Source organism: Larimichthys crocea, chromosome I (genome assembly GCF_000972845.2).
Source record: "Larimichthys crocea isolate SSNF chromosome I, L_crocea_2.0, whole genome shotgun sequence".
Lineage (NCBI taxonomy): Eukaryota > Metazoa > Chordata > Actinopteri > Sciaenidae > Larimichthys > Larimichthys crocea.
This window is the reverse complement of record NC_040011.1, coordinates 27,253,048-27,271,477: the sequence shown is the minus strand read 5'-3', so window position 1 is coordinate 27,271,477 and position 18,430 is coordinate 27,253,048. Positions and strand designations below refer to the sequence as shown.

General features: G+C 39.4%; 1 long non-coding RNA gene across 6 annotated transcripts in view; it reads right to left on the bottom strand.

The window, feature by feature from the left end:
• Positions 1–5,492: 5,492 nt before the first annotated feature.
• The window catches only part of LOC109142946 (uncharacterized), a 79,682-nt gene continuing 66,744 nt past the window's right edge, over positions 5,493–18,430 (bottom strand). For 3 of the 6 annotated variants that reach the window (XR_003462866.1, XR_003462871.1, XR_003462868.1), the window contains 2 exons: positions 8,460–8,667; positions 5,493–8,328 (listed from right to left, as the gene is read on the bottom strand). This is a non-coding gene — a long non-coding RNA (uncharacterized LOC109142946). The remainder of the gene's footprint in view (positions 8,329–8,459; positions 8,668–18,430) is intronic. The other 3 variants (XR_003462872.1, XR_003462869.1, XR_003462870.1) reach the window with 3 other exon arrangements.

The following is an 18,430-nucleotide window of genomic DNA, read 5'->3' as shown; positions in this document are numbered from 1 at the left end:
ACACACACACACACACACACACACAGTCTCCTAGCCCACCCGCCGCGCGTGCACGTGTGTGCACGCATGCTGTAGGCTATTTCGAGGTGTAAATATAAACATTTGCACATATTTCTTAATAATTCCAGTATTTGGACCAATTAGGCTAGACAATTTTAACGACTGGTTTATTAGCTGTGGTTAATTAAAACGCCCCCAGAAAGTATTTTATCTTTATCTCAATCATCCTCACACGATTAGTCCAAATCATTTAAAACAGGGTGTGTGTGCGCATCTGTCACGTGGTTTGGTAGATAATTAATTATGATTTTCTCAGTTTCTGAGAATTTTTTTATTTTTTTTTCATTGTATGCAAAGTTTGCAGATGGGAGAGAAATGTGGTAATTGTTGTTTTATTAATCAACCCGTTTCTCACCAGAGACTTTTACGCTGGCTTCACACTCTCTTTACGTTCTTTCTTTTGCCTTGTGGAGAATACGAGACGCAACAGATCTCTGAGAAGAAAGAGGAAACTTTATTGAAGCGGACACCAATTAAAGTCAAATTGGCCTGTATCTAAGAGCATTACTTTTATCATTTTAGAGGCTAAAATAAAGCTGATAAATAAACAAATAGTGCGGATTTTTAGAGAGAGAGGAGAAGCTGAAACGAAGCAGATGAAAAGGCCTATGGGCTCTCACACTCTGGAGGATGTTTTCATCATCATTCATCCACCTGTAGCATCCAGGCTTTCTGCTGCTTTTATTTCCGCTATATAGAAATAAAAACTTTTTACATATTTAATATATGTTTTGCTTTTTGCAAAAACGACCTCACTTCTGTCAGATGAATCTTTTGATTATTTGGGTAATAATTTCCTGCACGTTATTAAAACCAGTTCATGATGACATGATGATATGTTTTTTTTTTTTTTGTTTTTTAGAATAAATAAAAGTTGTAAAAGTGCATCAATCACACGTCAAAATCCGTTATATTCTATAACCTCTTTGTTGTATTATGCTTTTTTTGTGCCCTTGTTACACACATATACAGATAAATAATTCCTATAAATCACCTTCACTGTACTCGTCACACCTCGATATAGAGAAAATCTCCATCTTTAATGGCACATAATTGTCCGAAAGACCACCAGTATTAAAGTCATTGAGGTTTGTATTACTCATATATTGTCGTGTTCAAACAGTGTTTCTGTTAGACTGATGACGTGCTGACTGACTTTGCTTATATGAAATGATTTTGTCCGTTGTCTGTTTGTGAGAAAGCGGATTAGACTTCTAAAAAAGGGATTTCTACATGTGGTGCTAACCTTTTTCAAAGAGGAGAACATGTTCTTGTATTTTCATATAATTCATTAAATGTGTTTCACATAGACGTATAACAGACATCACGCTTCTTTACAAGTTTGAACTGACTCAATGGTTAATTGTCTTCAGACACATATTCTTGCCCGCCTTATTAGTTTTTTTCAGAAGGAATAAAGCTTCACTCGAAAGTTTGTCTTTTTCATGGAGGGACAAGATTTGCATTTATTTTAAAAATATATATATAAATATGTCGTTTTCCCAGATAAATGTACACGTGAAGAGCTTTTATTGTGTGTGTGTGTGTTGTGAGACTGATTTCATATGTGCACAGATTGATATTGAAAGTAAATCAGCCTCATGTGTTTACATGTTGCAAACCATTTTAATTATACAACATTTCCTCTTTGTTTTGTGAAAGTCTCACTATCTAGTCCTCTGAGATATACAGATACTAGATATACTACTATTCCTGCCCGGCAATCAGGGGAAATCATAGAAATTCATCAACTATCTCAAACATCCCACTGGTGAATCACTGGTGCAAAAAAACCCCCCAAAAAACAACAACAACAACAAAAAACAAAAAAAACAATGTGCATCTTTGCAAACCTAAATACTAGTCTAGTTTTTATTGCAAAAAAAAAGTCACATTTCAAAGTGGAAATATTTTTGTTTTCATCCCATCAGGGTCCGATTAAGATATCCACGTCCATCCCTCTGTGAACAGAGAGGATGAGCAGCAAAATAATGCAGAATATACAAAGAAGGACCTCTGCTGCTTCTATAAAACGTGACAGTAAGAGAAACACAATGAGAGGTATGACAGAGGACATGAGCTGGTTACAGATTTTAACATTTGTAATTATACAGGAAAAAGCTTTATATTCAAAAAGATGAAAAGGGATGTATGTTTGAGAAACAGTATTTGGTTAACCATCTGAGTGAGCTGAAGGAAAGCTCCTGCTTTACATCTTAATGGATTATTTATTTAAAGATGGGGTCATTTAATTCATTAGTGTGGTGAATAGCTATTTTTACATGTCTAATTTTACAGCATACAGTATGTCTATGGAGTTAATTGTGCCTAATTGTGTGTGTCCTGGAATGTGTGCGCTCATCATAGTTGTCTTTTTGTCTGTGCCTCCATGTGCCCATGTGCCAACACAAGTGTGTGCCCATATGTGGGTGTATGAGTGCTCCACTGTTACTCTGTGCCTGTGTGTGTGCCCATGTGTGTTGTATGGAGCCTATTAGTGAAGTTTAACCCCTGTGTTCAGGGAGTCACATCCCCTCAACACACCAGTCTCCATTCTTACTACAGCACGTTAACATTTTACTCTCTTCCCTCCCCACCCACCCCCTTCACTTTTGTCCTAAGAGGGCAATTAAGGAAACAAACGTTTTCCCCAAGATAAGCTGGCTGCCAGCTTTGCATACTAATGCAATGCCAAGTGGTTACAAATAGTGAGTGCTCTAATTACCGGCACTGTTTTCAATCAGAAATTGCTCAATTTCCCAGGATGAGGTCTCCATGGCTGGAGAAAAAAAGCACAACCTGACAGAGGCAAGAGACAATCATCTCTATGTGGAGTGTGGCTGATTTTGTCTGCATATGTGTGTGTGTGTGTGTGTGCTCACGTGCCCTCATGTGTGCATGTGTGTTGGTGCAAAAAAAAGCTCATCTGCTTCTGTGTGTATGTGTGTGTGTGTGTGTGTGCATAGACCCCAGCACAACCCTCTCTATCACTGCTGCCCTTGACAAGTCAAGAAATGGATCCTGTCAGCCTCTACAGCATTTAGCACCACAATTATCCCCTTTTCACAGCCTGGCTGCATTAATGTAAACCACACCAGGCAGTAGTTGCCACTTATTGATGAGCACGATGTGGTGCACCATCTCAGGGTGAGCAATTTGATGCAATTGTGTTGCCGTGTGATCATCAGCGCAAATCAGGACCTGCTTATTTATTAAGCAATTTCTGTTGGAGAAAATTAGAAGGGAGGCTCTTTTAATTTGGCAGGAGATTGTAATATCTCTAAAAGCAACGATAATGAATAATGTGGCTGACATCAAACAACACAAAAAATGGGGGGGTAGGGGTGGGTACTCGGATGAGTTTTGTCTGCATCATCCCATCAGTGAGGGTTGCACTATTCTGAGAGGAGCGGACATCATCGTGTAGCCACCAGGAGTAGGGGGCAGCACAGACCAAAGTGACAAGGACTTACTCCCTGGGTGTGAGAATGAGTCACTCCATAGGATGTGCACACAAGGCCCATCCGTTGGCCTTAGCTGACCTTTAGCTCTGACGGTGGGTAATGGAGGGCTGGCCCTCGATCAATGCACTCAGAGACTGGGCTCCCCATCCTTGCCCTTTCACCAGGCCAGGAAGGGAGGAATACTGCCAGAAGCCACGCCACGGAGCCATCGACCCTGCCACTTTCCCATCCTGTGGGTGACAGCTGCAGTGCCGATGAGAGTGGGGACGACACGCTGCCCTGCCATGTAGGAAGGACAGCCAGCAACTCTATATCTGTGGTGGTGGGAGGGAAAGTCACTGATGATCTGCCTGTGAATGTCAGATTCATGTAAACAACCCCAGCAAACACTTTGGTGTTGGGTAGATGTTGATATGACGGCCTGCAACAGTGTTGAAAATCTGCACAGCGAGATGGTGTTTGTTTATAGTCTTCCAGAGCTGCTAGGTATATTATTTTGTTGCTGGTGAAATATTCTTGTTCTTAGCTCAAGACTTGTCAAAAGCTGCATCAATATGAGTTTTTCCATTGGCATTATAACAAGTTGTAAAAAAATAAATGCAGTGCTCATTAAGATTTGTGTTTAACCTGCTTGTCAGATAAACATGAGGGAAGTTGTCATCCATCTAACGCTGGCTTCAACTGCTTTCTTTTTAAAGACATTCTGCTTAAATGCTTTAATTTAAGTAGAATAGAGTCAAGAACTCCTTTAACCTTTTTTTAGCAAAAAAGTTGAAGTCATATCAATAAAGCCCAACTCCTGCATAAAACCCTTGACACATGTTAGAACTTCTGTTTGCATTTTGAATCTTCTTGGCATTCGTTGTGCACTTAAAATGATTCCATAGGGATTTTTGTCATGCAGTGCCATGTTGCTAAGATGTGCCTGATGTTATGCTTGGTGGTGTACTTTGTAACCCAGATGGTGCACCACTGTATAGCTTTTATCAGAGCAGCCTTTTGTCAATAGGCAGCGCTTTTGCAGAAAAAACACAACAATATTTTTAGTGTGCATTTTAATTGCATGGACTTCAATTCAAAAACATTTAAAGACATTCAAAACAATAGCAGATAAAACATTTATTCCATATGGGGAGTGAAGAGAAGACATCCAAGAGGTTTAGCACAGATTGTTCTTTTTATTATCATTAACAGTAATGTGATTCTGAAGCCCCCTGTGACCTCTTCACAGCAGCACCTCATCTCAGAAGTCATTCATTAGAACAAACAGAAGGCAGCCGGAAAGACAGCGAGAAAGAGACATGGGGAGAGAGCGTAGTGTAAAATAAATTAGATTGTTCTTATGAACGAGATGATCCTCGATGAAGCAGTTTGAGATGGTAGAAGAAAGCATGCATCTGAGATTCAAAGGATATCTAATGTTTGGATATGAAGATGTCATGTGGAGCCCGTGATCCAGTTGTTGGTCTTGTGCTATGTGTGTAATAACAGTTACACTTACTGTCCACTTTGGATTGTAAGGTCCACAGGGAGCCCTGAAATATGGGTCTGTTTCTGTTTGAGGCCATGACTTGATGTGGACTGTCGTGAAACTAATCAAAAAGCTTCTTTTTTTTTTCCCTCTGATATAAATGGATGGCACAGTCTTTCCTTGATTCGACCCAGTGTTTACTGAATAGGATTCCTTGGAGTGGAGTGACAGTAAAAGTCCACCACTTTCAAATAAGCCCCCATGGCTCCTTAAGAACAGTCAGACAGTGTTTCTTCATATGTACACCACCTGGTGCTTTTTATCTCGCTAGACCCATAAAGGTCTAAATGGCCCACCTATATACATGTTAATGCGTGAATGTATGCATATATATATATATATATATATATACACACATTCACGCATTAACATGTATATAGGTGGGCCAGGGCGACAGAGGAGAAGCAGGAGATGGATTTGGGGGGAGGGCTGGGTTGAAGAGAGCCTTGTGGATCCTTGGAGTGGTGTGACAGACTCCCGAGCCTCCTGGTAGGATTTGTTGGAATGTGAGAGAGGAGGATTTTAGCACCAGGCGAGCCACGCCAGAGTGCTGCAGACTTCATGCCATCTGTCTCAGCCTCCATCCTCTCTTTGCCAAACTCATCAGACCTTTATTTCCTCTCCCTCTATCTCCTTCTCATCCCTGTTCACAAGAGTAGCGGACATACTGAGATCTGCTAATGTATCGGAGGGGGGGGGAAAAAAAAATGGCTGGGCTTAATAAGCAAATTCAAAATTCTCGATTGATTAATATGTATTCTTGGAGCTAATTGTCCAACAGCCCTCATGGAGATAAAATGTGTGTTCGATAGCCCTGCCATTTGTTACTTGACTAACAGGGAGAGAGAGATGGAGATATTCATACCATATCAAATCTGTTGTCCAGTTAATAATGAAACATGTTTCAAGTGAGAGCCAAGAAGTTCATCTAATTTAATGCACCATTATAAACAAGCTATTACCTGAACTAACGTTTGTATCATATTATATGACAATGCCATTAAAATATATCTCATATATGAATAATAATGCTGTGTTAATGTGATTATTTTGTCAGTGACTGCATTGAGAATTATGTGGATGTGGTACAGTATATACATTTAAATTTGGTCCATGAACAATGTAACCTAATCAAAAATCAGCCCATCACTTGGGTAGAGAGCTTTGCATTCTTAGGCCATCATTAAATCAAAAGCAGATATTGACATCAAATGAGTGCAATTGGGTGGAGTTTGGATGAGACTGATCTCTCACCCTTTCTCCCTGTGTTGGTGAGTGGGGAGGAGATCACAGGAAGGAGCTGTACTGGCTCCATGTCCTTAACCTGTTCGTAGAAGGGCACGAGGGTGGAGGGAACTGAAAGGAAATGTACCCATTGTCCGAAATAGAACACCAGGTGGCAGGAAGTGGGTAGGAAGCCTTTGAAGCTGACCCCTGGTCTCTGCGATGGGATGGCCTCTGCGATCGATCTGGCCAGGGTTGGCATTGAGCGGAGCTTGGTGCCTCCAGAGGGCTTGCAGACTACGCAGATCTATTATGGACAAGGAGGAGAGAGAAGTCGGCTGGGCCCCAGCCCCACTGCTCCCATCATATCGCTGTTCAGACAGCCAGAGTCAACTGGCTGCATCCTAACAAGCAGGCAAATACTGACAACAGTCTGGTGCACAACAAGCTCAACAGGCACATTCTTCATATGAAAACTTTAGGAAGGGTTTCCACTGCAGACTGCTGTCAATATTGTGTATAAAACATTGCATAACACTGAATAATTGGTTTGAGCGTGCATACATGCTAGTATATAATGTGTGACAAATTAAATACATGCAAGTCAGCAAAGAGCTTTTGGAATAGTAGGTGCACAGAGCACAGTTTGAACATAACAGAAATGAGGTACTTTAGTATATTAAATATATTTATTTTTTCCTAGAAAACAAGCACAGATTGCATTGAAATGACTGGAGGAACTGCTGCAGAAGTGGTGGGATGAAATTATAATACAACACAAGTCGACATTCAATAATGCAACATAACAGAAAGACAAAACAAACATCAAAAAAGGAACACAAACAAAAAGAAAACACAAAAGCAGAAAATCAAATCAGCAGATGTCTGTGCGCACACATGTGAATTGTGGGGAGCTGCTAAGTGATCTAGTAAATTGCCAACATCACTTTGAAACTGTCAGAAAGAAAATAGCAAATAGTGAAATACAGCCATTGTGTGCTTTAGGATACCTTCTCTGCAACACTAAAACAAAAATATCCAGAGATAAAGCTGAAATAATATGAGAAATCAGTGAATCCTAAGTAGGTTTTACATGTCTATGAATCAGGCATCCCATTCATAGCCACTGTTCGGCTAGAACAACACTAGAAAATCTGCTCCAGCATTTGTATTTTGGCCAGCTTTGGAGGAGGTGAGAGCTATCAGTGTCTACGCGCTCATCCCTCTGTATCTCTACGATGTTTACTGCACACAGCATGGCAAGCAAACACACATGTGCACACACTTAAACGTGCAAACAGAAACTCTAATCCTGAACCACCACCACCCCCACCCCTCTCTCTCTCTCTTCCTCTCCCTGCTTCCCTCCCCGGGCGTGGAAATGAAAGCTGGGCACTTGGAGAAGATGGCTGGAAGAAATGAAGACGTGTCTGATTTCCACAGCAACCAATGATGATGCAGCGCTGTGTACTCTCTGCCCTCTGATAGGTCTTTGTCACTCTCTTCATCTCAAGGCCCATGTCATTCCCTCTAATCCACCCCCCCCCCCTCCTTCCAAACTCAAATAGGCCAATCCCAAGACAAGGCTCAGGGGCTGGGGAGGGAAGAAGGAGCTGAGGCATGGAAGGAGTGAGGGATGTAGTTCAGGAGGAGAGAAAGGAGCACCACGAGCTGATGTTGGTGTGAGAAGGAGCCAGTGTGTTATTATTAATAAAGCATTAAAAAAAGTGAGCACATCAAAGCATACAGGGGCTATGCTATCATACATGAAAGTGATGCACTATGGCTTAATGTTTCCTAAGGCATGTTATGGTGACGCTGCTTTGATTTGAAATGCATTGTGTGGAAAATGGATTTACAGGAGTGGGGAGTGAAAGCCCGGTGTGGGTGCAGACCATAATTTAAAACCTGACCTCATAGGCTCTTCAAAGTCTCTGTGAGTGTGGATATTTAGGTCTTACAGTATATGTGAGAGAGCTAAACCACAGCTACATAAACAATAAATAAATATATAAACACAAACACTCACATTGGGGATGTGGAGGACACCTGTAAAAACAGAAAATGAGCAATCACTGTCACAACTGTCACAAGAAAATCAGAAATGCTTCGTTTTCCATTTCGATCATTAGAAATGATTGGAACTAATTTCTTTCCTTTCTGAGCAAAGGGTGTCGCACCTGATTATATTGCACTTGGTCCTTCTCCAATCGAGGCCTGCAGGAAGTGAGACATCTTTCTCATCGTTCCCCCGTGGCCAGGTAATTATCCTAATCTACCTTCCTCTCGTGCTCCAGCTCCTGTGCCACACTGGCTCAGACCACCTCTGTGGCTTCATTATCAGTGCTGGGACTCACTAATGGATCCACAGCCTCACTGTGCAGGCTGCTGGCAGAGACAAACCAGGGGGAAAGGAAAAGAAGAAGAATCAGGAGGAGGAGGAGAACAGGAAAAAGAGGGAAGAAAAAATTAGACACTAAAGAGCAAAGGGCTGCCCTGAAGGTTCACATCTCAATCACGAGGGACAATGCTCTTGAGTCCAACGGCTTTGGCTCCTTAAGAAGTCATCGTTCACTGATGGAGGATCAGGCTATAGGGCATAACAGTGTCAAAGAGGAAGTCAGGAGATCGGCCAAAGTGTTCTCTGTAGGACAAAGAATGACCATAAAGTGTGCGTGTTTGAGGTACCAGGTCGCCTTGTCCTCGTGCGCGCCCCTTACACCCCCTCCACCTCGCTCGTTTGAAACAGCTATAACCTCACAACATACAGAAGGACTGGGGGTGGGAATACAGTTTCACTTTTTTCTGACAAATGACACCCTGACAGTTGGAAAAAAAAAATGTTGGGGTCCCTGAACAGATTTCTCAGTTACAAAAATAAAACGTGTTGGATTAGACAAAGACAGACATTTTGCATTCTACTTTTGAACCCCAATGAGAGCACTGACAAATGCCACCCCACCCCCACTCCGTCTGTGCCATGATTGTTTTTTCTCTCCAGAAATGTCATAAACTTAAGAGGTGATAAATCTATATGGCACAAACAGACACTGACTTCATCCAAGTGTACATAGCATATAGGCTGACACAGACTGAGATGGTGTAACATGTCTTTGCATCACTCTAAATAGATATAGTGTTGGCTTTACTCGTTCTTTATGTTCCCATGGGATTACGGTAGACTGACTTTTTGAAAAGGAAGAGGAACTCAAAAGCAGTGCTCTGGAGGTTAGAAAAAAATATATGAAGGTTAAAATTATTGCAGATCTCAGTGATGTGCGAAAACTCTATAGTACTCCTGTTTCTATGTAGGCGTAGCAGCCTACATTTCAGAAAACTCTAGAAAAGCAGAAAATTGCATCTATAAACAGCATATTTAAATCCCCTTGATTTGGTCAGAGCAACAGCCAGCAGATCACATGTTAAATGCATGTTTAAAAAATGCAGATTGATGCCAGTTTCAGTCGATCTACTCATGCATTTTTTTTTGCTTCCAACGCTTTGAAGAGACTCTCTTTCCAAGTTCATGTCGTGCCTTACACCCAACTTGAATTTAAACATGCTTGAGCGTAAGTGTAAGGACAATTTTTTGCATTTTAAAGGGTAAACACGAGATGCAGAACTTAGCCGTATGATGGTCTGTGATGAATTGAATAAAAGTGTAGGTGGGTTTGCAACATTCAATGGGCAAAATTCTCTTTAAAACACCTCCACACTGAAACATCCTCTCGAACAGACAGAAATTAAACTGAGCTCTTTTGCAAGCTGGTGGTAGTGTGACTGCGATCAAATTATCTGCAAATGAGCAGAAACATTAAGGTAACTCAGAGGACTGCTGGAACAATATGGTTCCTTTAAAGCAAGATTAATATGCTCAAGTAATGATTTGAGTCTGTCTACCCAGGAGAACGTAATCTTAATTGGAATATAGGCAGAAGTTATAAAGCAGTGAGTGGCTTTTGAGTTAAAGAATAAGTCCCATATTACAAAGACAAAACTTATTTGTTGGTGTTTAAATTTAATTTGATTTCTGCCTGCACCCTCCAATCTTAAACATAAGATAGTTCAAATAAAAACCTTTCACGGTGAGTTCTGTGATTTCACAGAATAAAAAAATACCTTGTTTCTGGAAAGACACACTATACTGTAGATTTCTTTAAATGTAAACTCACCATCATTGTATTGAAAAGGAGGCCTAGTTGTCAAAGATGAATATCTTAAATCTTGGATGAAAAAAACCAAACCTCACTGCACCATTAGAAGTAAATTTAAAAATATGTAAATTTATTTAAATTTGATTAAACCGACAAGTTAAAATTGAATCAAAGGAACTAGCATTGAATCAAGAGCTCACTGTTCGCATACTGTGGTCCCATGTGGTGCTATTTCGGCAGCTACAGGAGCACAAGAAGTGTCTTATACAAGAACAGGAACTTGTTCACAGCACTCTAAGCACTCTTAGAAGAAGAAATACGGTGGCAATGTATACTGAAAAGATAGCGTGTTGGTGTATTAAACAGTAGATTCAGTGTGATTTGTGGTTTGCGAGTGATGCTCTGGAACAATGCTGATACTAATGGCTGAAAGTTACATTCAAACAAAAATGCAAAATATCAAAATATAATGAAATATGATAGAGTTTTACTAATATACATCCTCTACAGTATCCTTATGCAAATGTTGACCTACATTCTTTATATGGATGTCATTATAGAGGTCTAGAGGAAACATTACAAAGCAGCACTATTTACAGTGCATCAATATTTGTGTTACTTAGATACACCACACATCACTACAAATCACTTTAAAGTGTCATAAAGGAGTTCTAGTTTCATAAAAAGGAGTATGTATGTACAAAATTAGTCAGTCAGATAAGGAAGTTCTGAGCTTAGACGTAAACATCTTCTTAAAAAGGTAGGACTTGCATGGAATCCCACTGAAAGTAAGCTGTGGTAAGCATATAAACTGATGAATTAAGGTGACAGTAAACGTGCATGCTTGGGGCTCAGGAGGATATTAATACATTCTCCACCCCAACATTGTTGTCAGAGTCAGATGGCACATGCAGTTATCAGAGGGGTATAACTCTGTGTGGGGTTTGCTGCAGACAAGCATGAAGACATGCTTTATTTTTTGTCAGGGGTAATGTGATGATGCTTGATGCTATAACAGTCTTTTTGCGCAGGATTCTGAATCAGAAACACGCTATAAATAAATATGCTAAAATGGGTTCCGATGGGGTTTTTGGGAGAGAGGGGGAGAAAAAAAAGAAGAAGATCTGCTTCAAATGTTTTTCTTCCCCAGAAGAACCCTTTTAGTTAGAAAAGAGTTCTTGAAGGTAAGAGGTAAAAGCAAACCTTTCTTGGCCTTTCCAGGTCACAAGACTGCTTGAAAGGTAAGGGTCTGCTTATCTGAACACTTCTGTTTCTCTGTACTAGATCACAACCTTTTGTTTATCATCCTGTGTCATGCTGGTAACAGTGTTCCCTTCTGCCTCAGGTCTAGTGCTGAGCAATGCGACTATATAGCATTGAATACTGTGAAGTAATGAATGCAAGACTTGTCAGAGTGTAAAGCGTATGCAGGGGAGGATACAGGCGGTTTGAAGGCAGAGGTGGGACCAGTTTTTTCACAGTTCTTTCACATGTAACAATCCAAACCATAGTCACTTCCATAAAAGGATCATGAAGGAATGTAAAAACTTGCTTTTCTGCAGCTTTGCTTTGACAAACCAAAATAGGACCCAGCTAGTGTTGCTCATAAACAAGCATCAGTATAACAGATGAAATATGGGTTTTCTACTCCCTTGACGGAGCTGAAAAATATGCAAATAGTACTCATATAGAAAATAGAAAAAAAACACTGTAAAATATTTTGCAGTATTTTGATTAACTGCAGTGTTTATGTTTACATGTATCTTTAAAAAAACTGTGACACAGTTGCTAAATTGCAGCTGATATTTTGTGGAAATCTCAGTATTATAAGCAGAAGCAGCAACTTTGGGGTATAAACATTATTTGTTGACCTTGGAAACAATATTTTTTACAAAATAAGCTTAAATAAAATAGACAGTTAGAAGCTTTTTATCAAAGATATTCCACAACATAAAATATTCAATTACAATTTCTTGTGATATATCTTGTCCTGAAATGTCCTGAAAGCTCATGTACTTGGTGAAGGAAGCATACTTCCCAACTTTTAAATGCCTTAAATGTTTATTATCATTCCATTTATTGCGCTTATTTTTACATCATTACAGCAGACTAATGGAACTGATGGAAAGAAAGTGAGTACATTTACTCAGGTGCTGTACTTAAATACAATTTACAGGTACTTTCTATTTTGTACACCTTACTTCTACTTTTTACTTCACTACATTTATTTCACAGCTATATTTAGTAGTCAGCTGTACATATAAAACACAGTGAGTTCCACCTCAACGACCTACAACATTAAAATGCATCTTACATATTATTACTGCATCACTATGAATTATCTACTATTTGAGATATAATCATGTAAAACTCACATGGGCCATTTTCTGCATAATAATAAAGTATTATATTGAGTTTACTTTGTTACTTTTACTTGAAGGTGTATAAAATGGAGTATTTCTACATTGTGATATTGTTACTTTTACTTGTGTCTTCAATACTGTGAATATGAAGTCACCCTATACTGAAACACTTACACCAGACTAGTCTCAATGGTAAATGTAAGATCATTAACAAAACAAGCGGCCTGCTGCCAGTGAAGGCATTGCATAACAAGGTTATTGCATTTCAAAATCAACGTGTGCAATCTAACAATATAATTGAAACATTTTGACAACATTGTGTTAGGATTACAATCATCTGTTTGATTAACAAGGGCAGAGAGGAGCATTTTCGGAACAATGTTAAGTGTGCCTTGAACCCAGACCACAACAAACCAGGTTAGAAAACACATGCTGACCCATTTACACCAACAGAAAGTTTCCAGTTTATTGGTACAGTGTGGAAAAAAAGTATAAAAGTGATCCCCACCTTAAGCAGTGTGCAAGGTGAGCTTTTAGCTTTACAGAGGAGTCTGTTAGTCAAACAATGGGAGAGCATTAAAACATGCCAATAGAGCAGTATTAGTCAACAGGCTGAGTCAATACACCCCACTGGGCTGCATGTCTTTCTACAAACACAAGCAATTGCTTTAGAAGGCCTCAGCACAAGATAGAAACATCAATTATAGTACATTACACCAAAACAGTGTGTAACACTTCAATTTGTTAAATCTCCTGAGCTGTCTGAGCTGCTTTGGATAAAAACTGAGCAGAGCACTGGAGTAAGATAGCATTCAATAGCCCTAAGATACATTGCTCTATCTATCTTTGGTCATGAATAGAATGAGGGAGTTATTTATATTTCGATTGCTGCAACGTACTTCAAAAACATAATTAAGCATGGGAAATGAGTTCAAAATATTTCTTTTCCTGTGTGCATTCTAGGTTTTAAACATAGATTTCAAAATAAAAGCGCACAGTGGCAACCCGACGACTTTTAAAATCCACTTTTTGGGTACTGGCACATTTATGGAATAAAAGTATTTTCAGTTTTCAAAAGTTGATAAAGTTGTAAACATTTGCAAAGGCAAGGTTAAAGGCGCCATTTGTGTTTTTCTAAGGATTTATCTCAAAGCCTTGAGACACGGGTTGATAAATTCTGCAGCAAGACTACACTGAGACAATAGAAACAAAGGATAAAACACCATCTTGGTTAACACACTCGCTTCCCTGCACAGAAAAACCAAAAATGATAGCCCGCTAAAGGTGGCAACTGTGCTCCAAAACAAAAACGTCCAATCTCGACTAAACTTTGTAGTTCTTCAATGACTTCCCTTGCTATGGTTGATTATCCAGGAGGGGTGTTGGTTGCCGGGGACAGATGAAGATTTGGCTGTTTCAGGGAGCATTTTGGAAAAGGGTGGGGGGGCTGGAGTAAATGAAAGACAAATGCGAGTAGTGCCCACTCAGCTATTTTCCCAGTCAAGATCAAAGGCACGCTGGACTGGCCGCTCCACGGGAAACTTGAGATGGGTCCTGCCTTTGTTTGCTGTTGCTAGGAGACCTGCAGAAGGCTGAAAGTGTTTGCAGTGGGGTACAACATCAAAACCATTTTCAATATAAATTTTTAAGACAGCCATGTATTTGTGTCCTGGGCTTTCAATTTACAGAGTACACTGAAAACACTAACAAATAATGCCTCACGCCTCTGTTAGTCATGGAATAATTTTCTTGGTGTTTGTTTAAAAAGAAAAAGAAAATGTGAGCACTTAGAAAGGCCACTTGTCAGCAGTGTGAATACTGTGTATAGTATCAGCGCTTTGATAGTATGTACGCATCGCCATGTTGACGCAACTAAAACTAAATCCACCAAACAGCTGTAAAAAGTAAGATTAATTCAGTTTTTGGCCCAGTGCAGGAACGCACAGCATGTGAAAGTGCACACACAACTTAAATATAGTTTGATATATTTATAAGCTTAGGTTTGGCTTCCAAACAAAGCTAATTATGGTGCTGTTATCTATTAATGGGCCCCATGATAGTAAGGGTGGCTAGACATGTGTCACAGAGAGCTCATTACATATCATTAGTTCAACACTCCAATAATGTCTACACCTGCTGAGCAGAAGATAATGACTTGGCCCCTGATATTTGCAGGACTATTGTCTACCAAGCAAAGCACCACCAAGAGGATGGTCTACAGTCTGCAGAGCTGCGTGAAAACTGATAAAGCTATACAATAACTTAAAGTCCACACATTTTATCTTCCTTCTTCTTTTTTTTTATTTTTTTATAGCTATAGCAAACGCAGCATGCCAAAGACGAAAATAGCGTTTGTTTGTTTCGTAACAGACATAAAACTCACAAGATACGCAATTACCTATTTACCAATTCTCATGGCAGCTTACATCTTAACAATAGACATGTGCTATTCCTGTTTGCTCGATCACCGAAGAGGCTCTGGCTCACAGCGTTACGTAACAATGTCTGAATAACTTGACCTTAATCTTTTTCTTCTAATTTAAGAGGGTAAAAAAAAAAAAAATCCACATTTTAAACATATATGTATACACGTATACGTATAAATCTTGCAACACATTCACATAAAATGTGTGTCAAATACACGTGTGATGAAAAGCACTGAAAGATATGGTCTATTGTATGTGGTTTTATAGATCCATATATAGTATATGGAATCCGTCTTGTGATTAATGGGCCGCATAAAAACTGCAATCGCCACAAAAGTGACCTTCGTGTCTGGAACGATAAAGATTAGAATCGTGCTGTGTCTGCCTTGTGTTTTCACTACTTGAGCCAACTGGCACAGCACTGGCATCCTCTCCCCGGCTCCCAGTCTGCCATGATGACAATGGCAACCAGCTACCGCATGGCACGTAAAAATTACAAAGCACGCCAAGGGATATTTGGAAGATATGAAGATAATGCTACACTGATCAATCGCTCTGTTAAGAAAACGTATTTCTGGGCATTGCTATTGCTAACCATTTTGTATTTCTGGGACATCAGTCTCTTCATCCAAGTTTAAAATACAGCGTGCTTTCAGTGAGCTTTGAAAAGAGGCAATTTCTAGCGGGAAAGAAGAAATTAGGTGGTTTGAGGATTCTAAGTTTGTATCCTCTAAAGGGCTGAATTTCTTCTAACCAACAAGAACTAAAAATGGCCCACATTCAAGCGTGCCACGGGCTTATGTGCTGTCCTGCCGTAACCTGCTGCAGTCAGTAATAATGTGTGAGTGTGTGTGTGTGCCCTGTGAAGCTTCAGCAGATAGCAGGCAGTGGCAAGACAAAACAGATTCAATATCCAAACATTTGTTTTTAGCATTTTTTTAAGAGAAAAGCAAGGTTAATCCTGCTGTTATCGTCGCCTGTTGAGGAAGACGGAGTTGTCTTCTCCTGTCACTGCAACCGTGCGTGACATTACTGTGAACACACTGCTGCCAAATCCTGCATCAGCTGCCTGAATACACTTAAAGTACTGTGTGAAAAGCTGTTGCATTAACTGAACATCATGTAGATTTATGACTGCCGAGTACGAGTCAGTACTGCACTTGAATTTGTTTTTGACTGAGAACGACTTTGTTCATTTGGCTGCCACCTGCCTCTCGGTAATACAAATACTTCACTATAGTTATCAACACAGACTCATACTGGGTCTAATTTGTTTGCCAAATCTTTGGCTACATTCATGAGTTCACTGCCGACAGGCTGCTATTGTAGAGGGTTGATAAATTGTTTGATTTTATGATTTTTCAACACAATATAAATCAGAATCCTATTGTTCTTTTGGTGTCCTTCTATGTAAAGTGGAATATCACAATTAATAAATCATATTAGAGAATATTTATGAATAATGTAGACTTATATGGCCATCAGAAGTTTGCATATATAATAAGCATGAAAACACAGTAGGCAAGCTTTGAATAGAGCCATGAAAAAGTATGAATAGTAAAAATGTGTCATAAGTTCTGGGGCCTTATTTGGTGAATATTTTAAACTCTTAACAAGAGCTTTTTCATTTCAATTCAATTCAAAATACTTTATTTGCCCCTCAAGGGGCAATTCTGTTTATTTGTGTGACAAACTGTCTGAGCACTATAATCTACAAGAAGTTTACAATGAAGAATGCACACTGTGTTTTGTGTGCCCCTTCAAAGCCTCGAGAGGTCTGAATGATAAGTTAGCACAGTAGCCGAGACGCTTCCCCAAACAGTTCACCTCTGTTTTGGGGATGACTGCTGCCTGAACTCTGTACCCCCACTGAGACAATAAAACGGCTGGATGACTATAGGACTAGCAGAAAGGCTGACAGTTTATAACTCAAGAGAGACGAGGATATATAGCCTATGTGAATTTAGATTTAGTAATGGTACAAGATTGGAATTCTCTCAGTCTGAGGTCAGAAGGCCAAAGTTACCTTTCTAAATTCCCTAAGGGGGCGTACGAGGGGACCCTGGATAGGAGCTGGAGCACACAGTTACATCCCTTCAGTTCCAGACAAAGGAGATGTCACAGTGAATCAGAGACCTCATCATTCCAGCCAATAATTGCTCCTGCATTTACTTTGCTGCAAACCATTTACAACCTAACAGACCCAGTAAATATCGACATGTAAGGAAAGAACAGCTCGCGTAATTTATCATAAATGACTGGCTAAGCCTTCACAAAGACTTCATGTATGTGGTTTGACTGTCGTTCAGAGTTAAAGCATGCAAATCTCAACAGGTCTTTCATTTTAGTGTTTTTTTAGGTCATTTTTTAAAATGTATTGTTATTTGATGTTAATTACACTGAGATAAAAATAAATATCTGCTACACCTTCAAACATGTTCAGTCTATTAATATCAGAAAAATAAAAAAACAACAATGAAAATTTAAAATCTTAACTTGTCAGAAGCTAGTAAACAATAAAACTTAAAGTTAGGCAATAAAGAGAAAGAGAGGCACTTAGTATATATATTATCAGAGGTTTGCAACAGAGAAATGCTGCATTCAAGATACTCCAATTTGAAACATGCATTCAAAGCTGCTTATTATTACAGAATATTTTCACCATTTTACCTGCTACCTACCTTAACAGTTCTATAGAAGAAGAAAATCTATTAGTATATTAGTATCTTAAGTATTATAATGTTTGCATATTCTAAGATTTAAATTGTTTGCCCTCACTACTGTTTAAATACAGCCTCAATTTCACAAAGATGAACACTGTACATATTTAATTTTGTTAAAAGCAACCAAAACCTAAAACATTAAAGCAGTGACCAGTACATTATGATATAGGAGTAGTTTAAAAGTCTTGATCTTTTCACACTCTAAGAAAGAACTGTTATTGGAGAGGATTTGCTGTGAGATTCCCCTTTCATTCTAACGGTATTAAAAAGCGTAAAGACTAGAAGACAGAGGAGTGAGGCTGACGTCACAGTCCAAGAGTCACCCACCGTGTGTTCGGCGTCTCCAAGTAAAGACTTATCTGCAAAGAAGTTTGGACAGACAATGTGGGTGGACAGGGCGTGAAACTACTATCATCATCAGTTCTGAATGAAAAAAAGAAAACATATCTTCCACAAAAAAGAAGGCTCATTCCAATTCAGCTGCG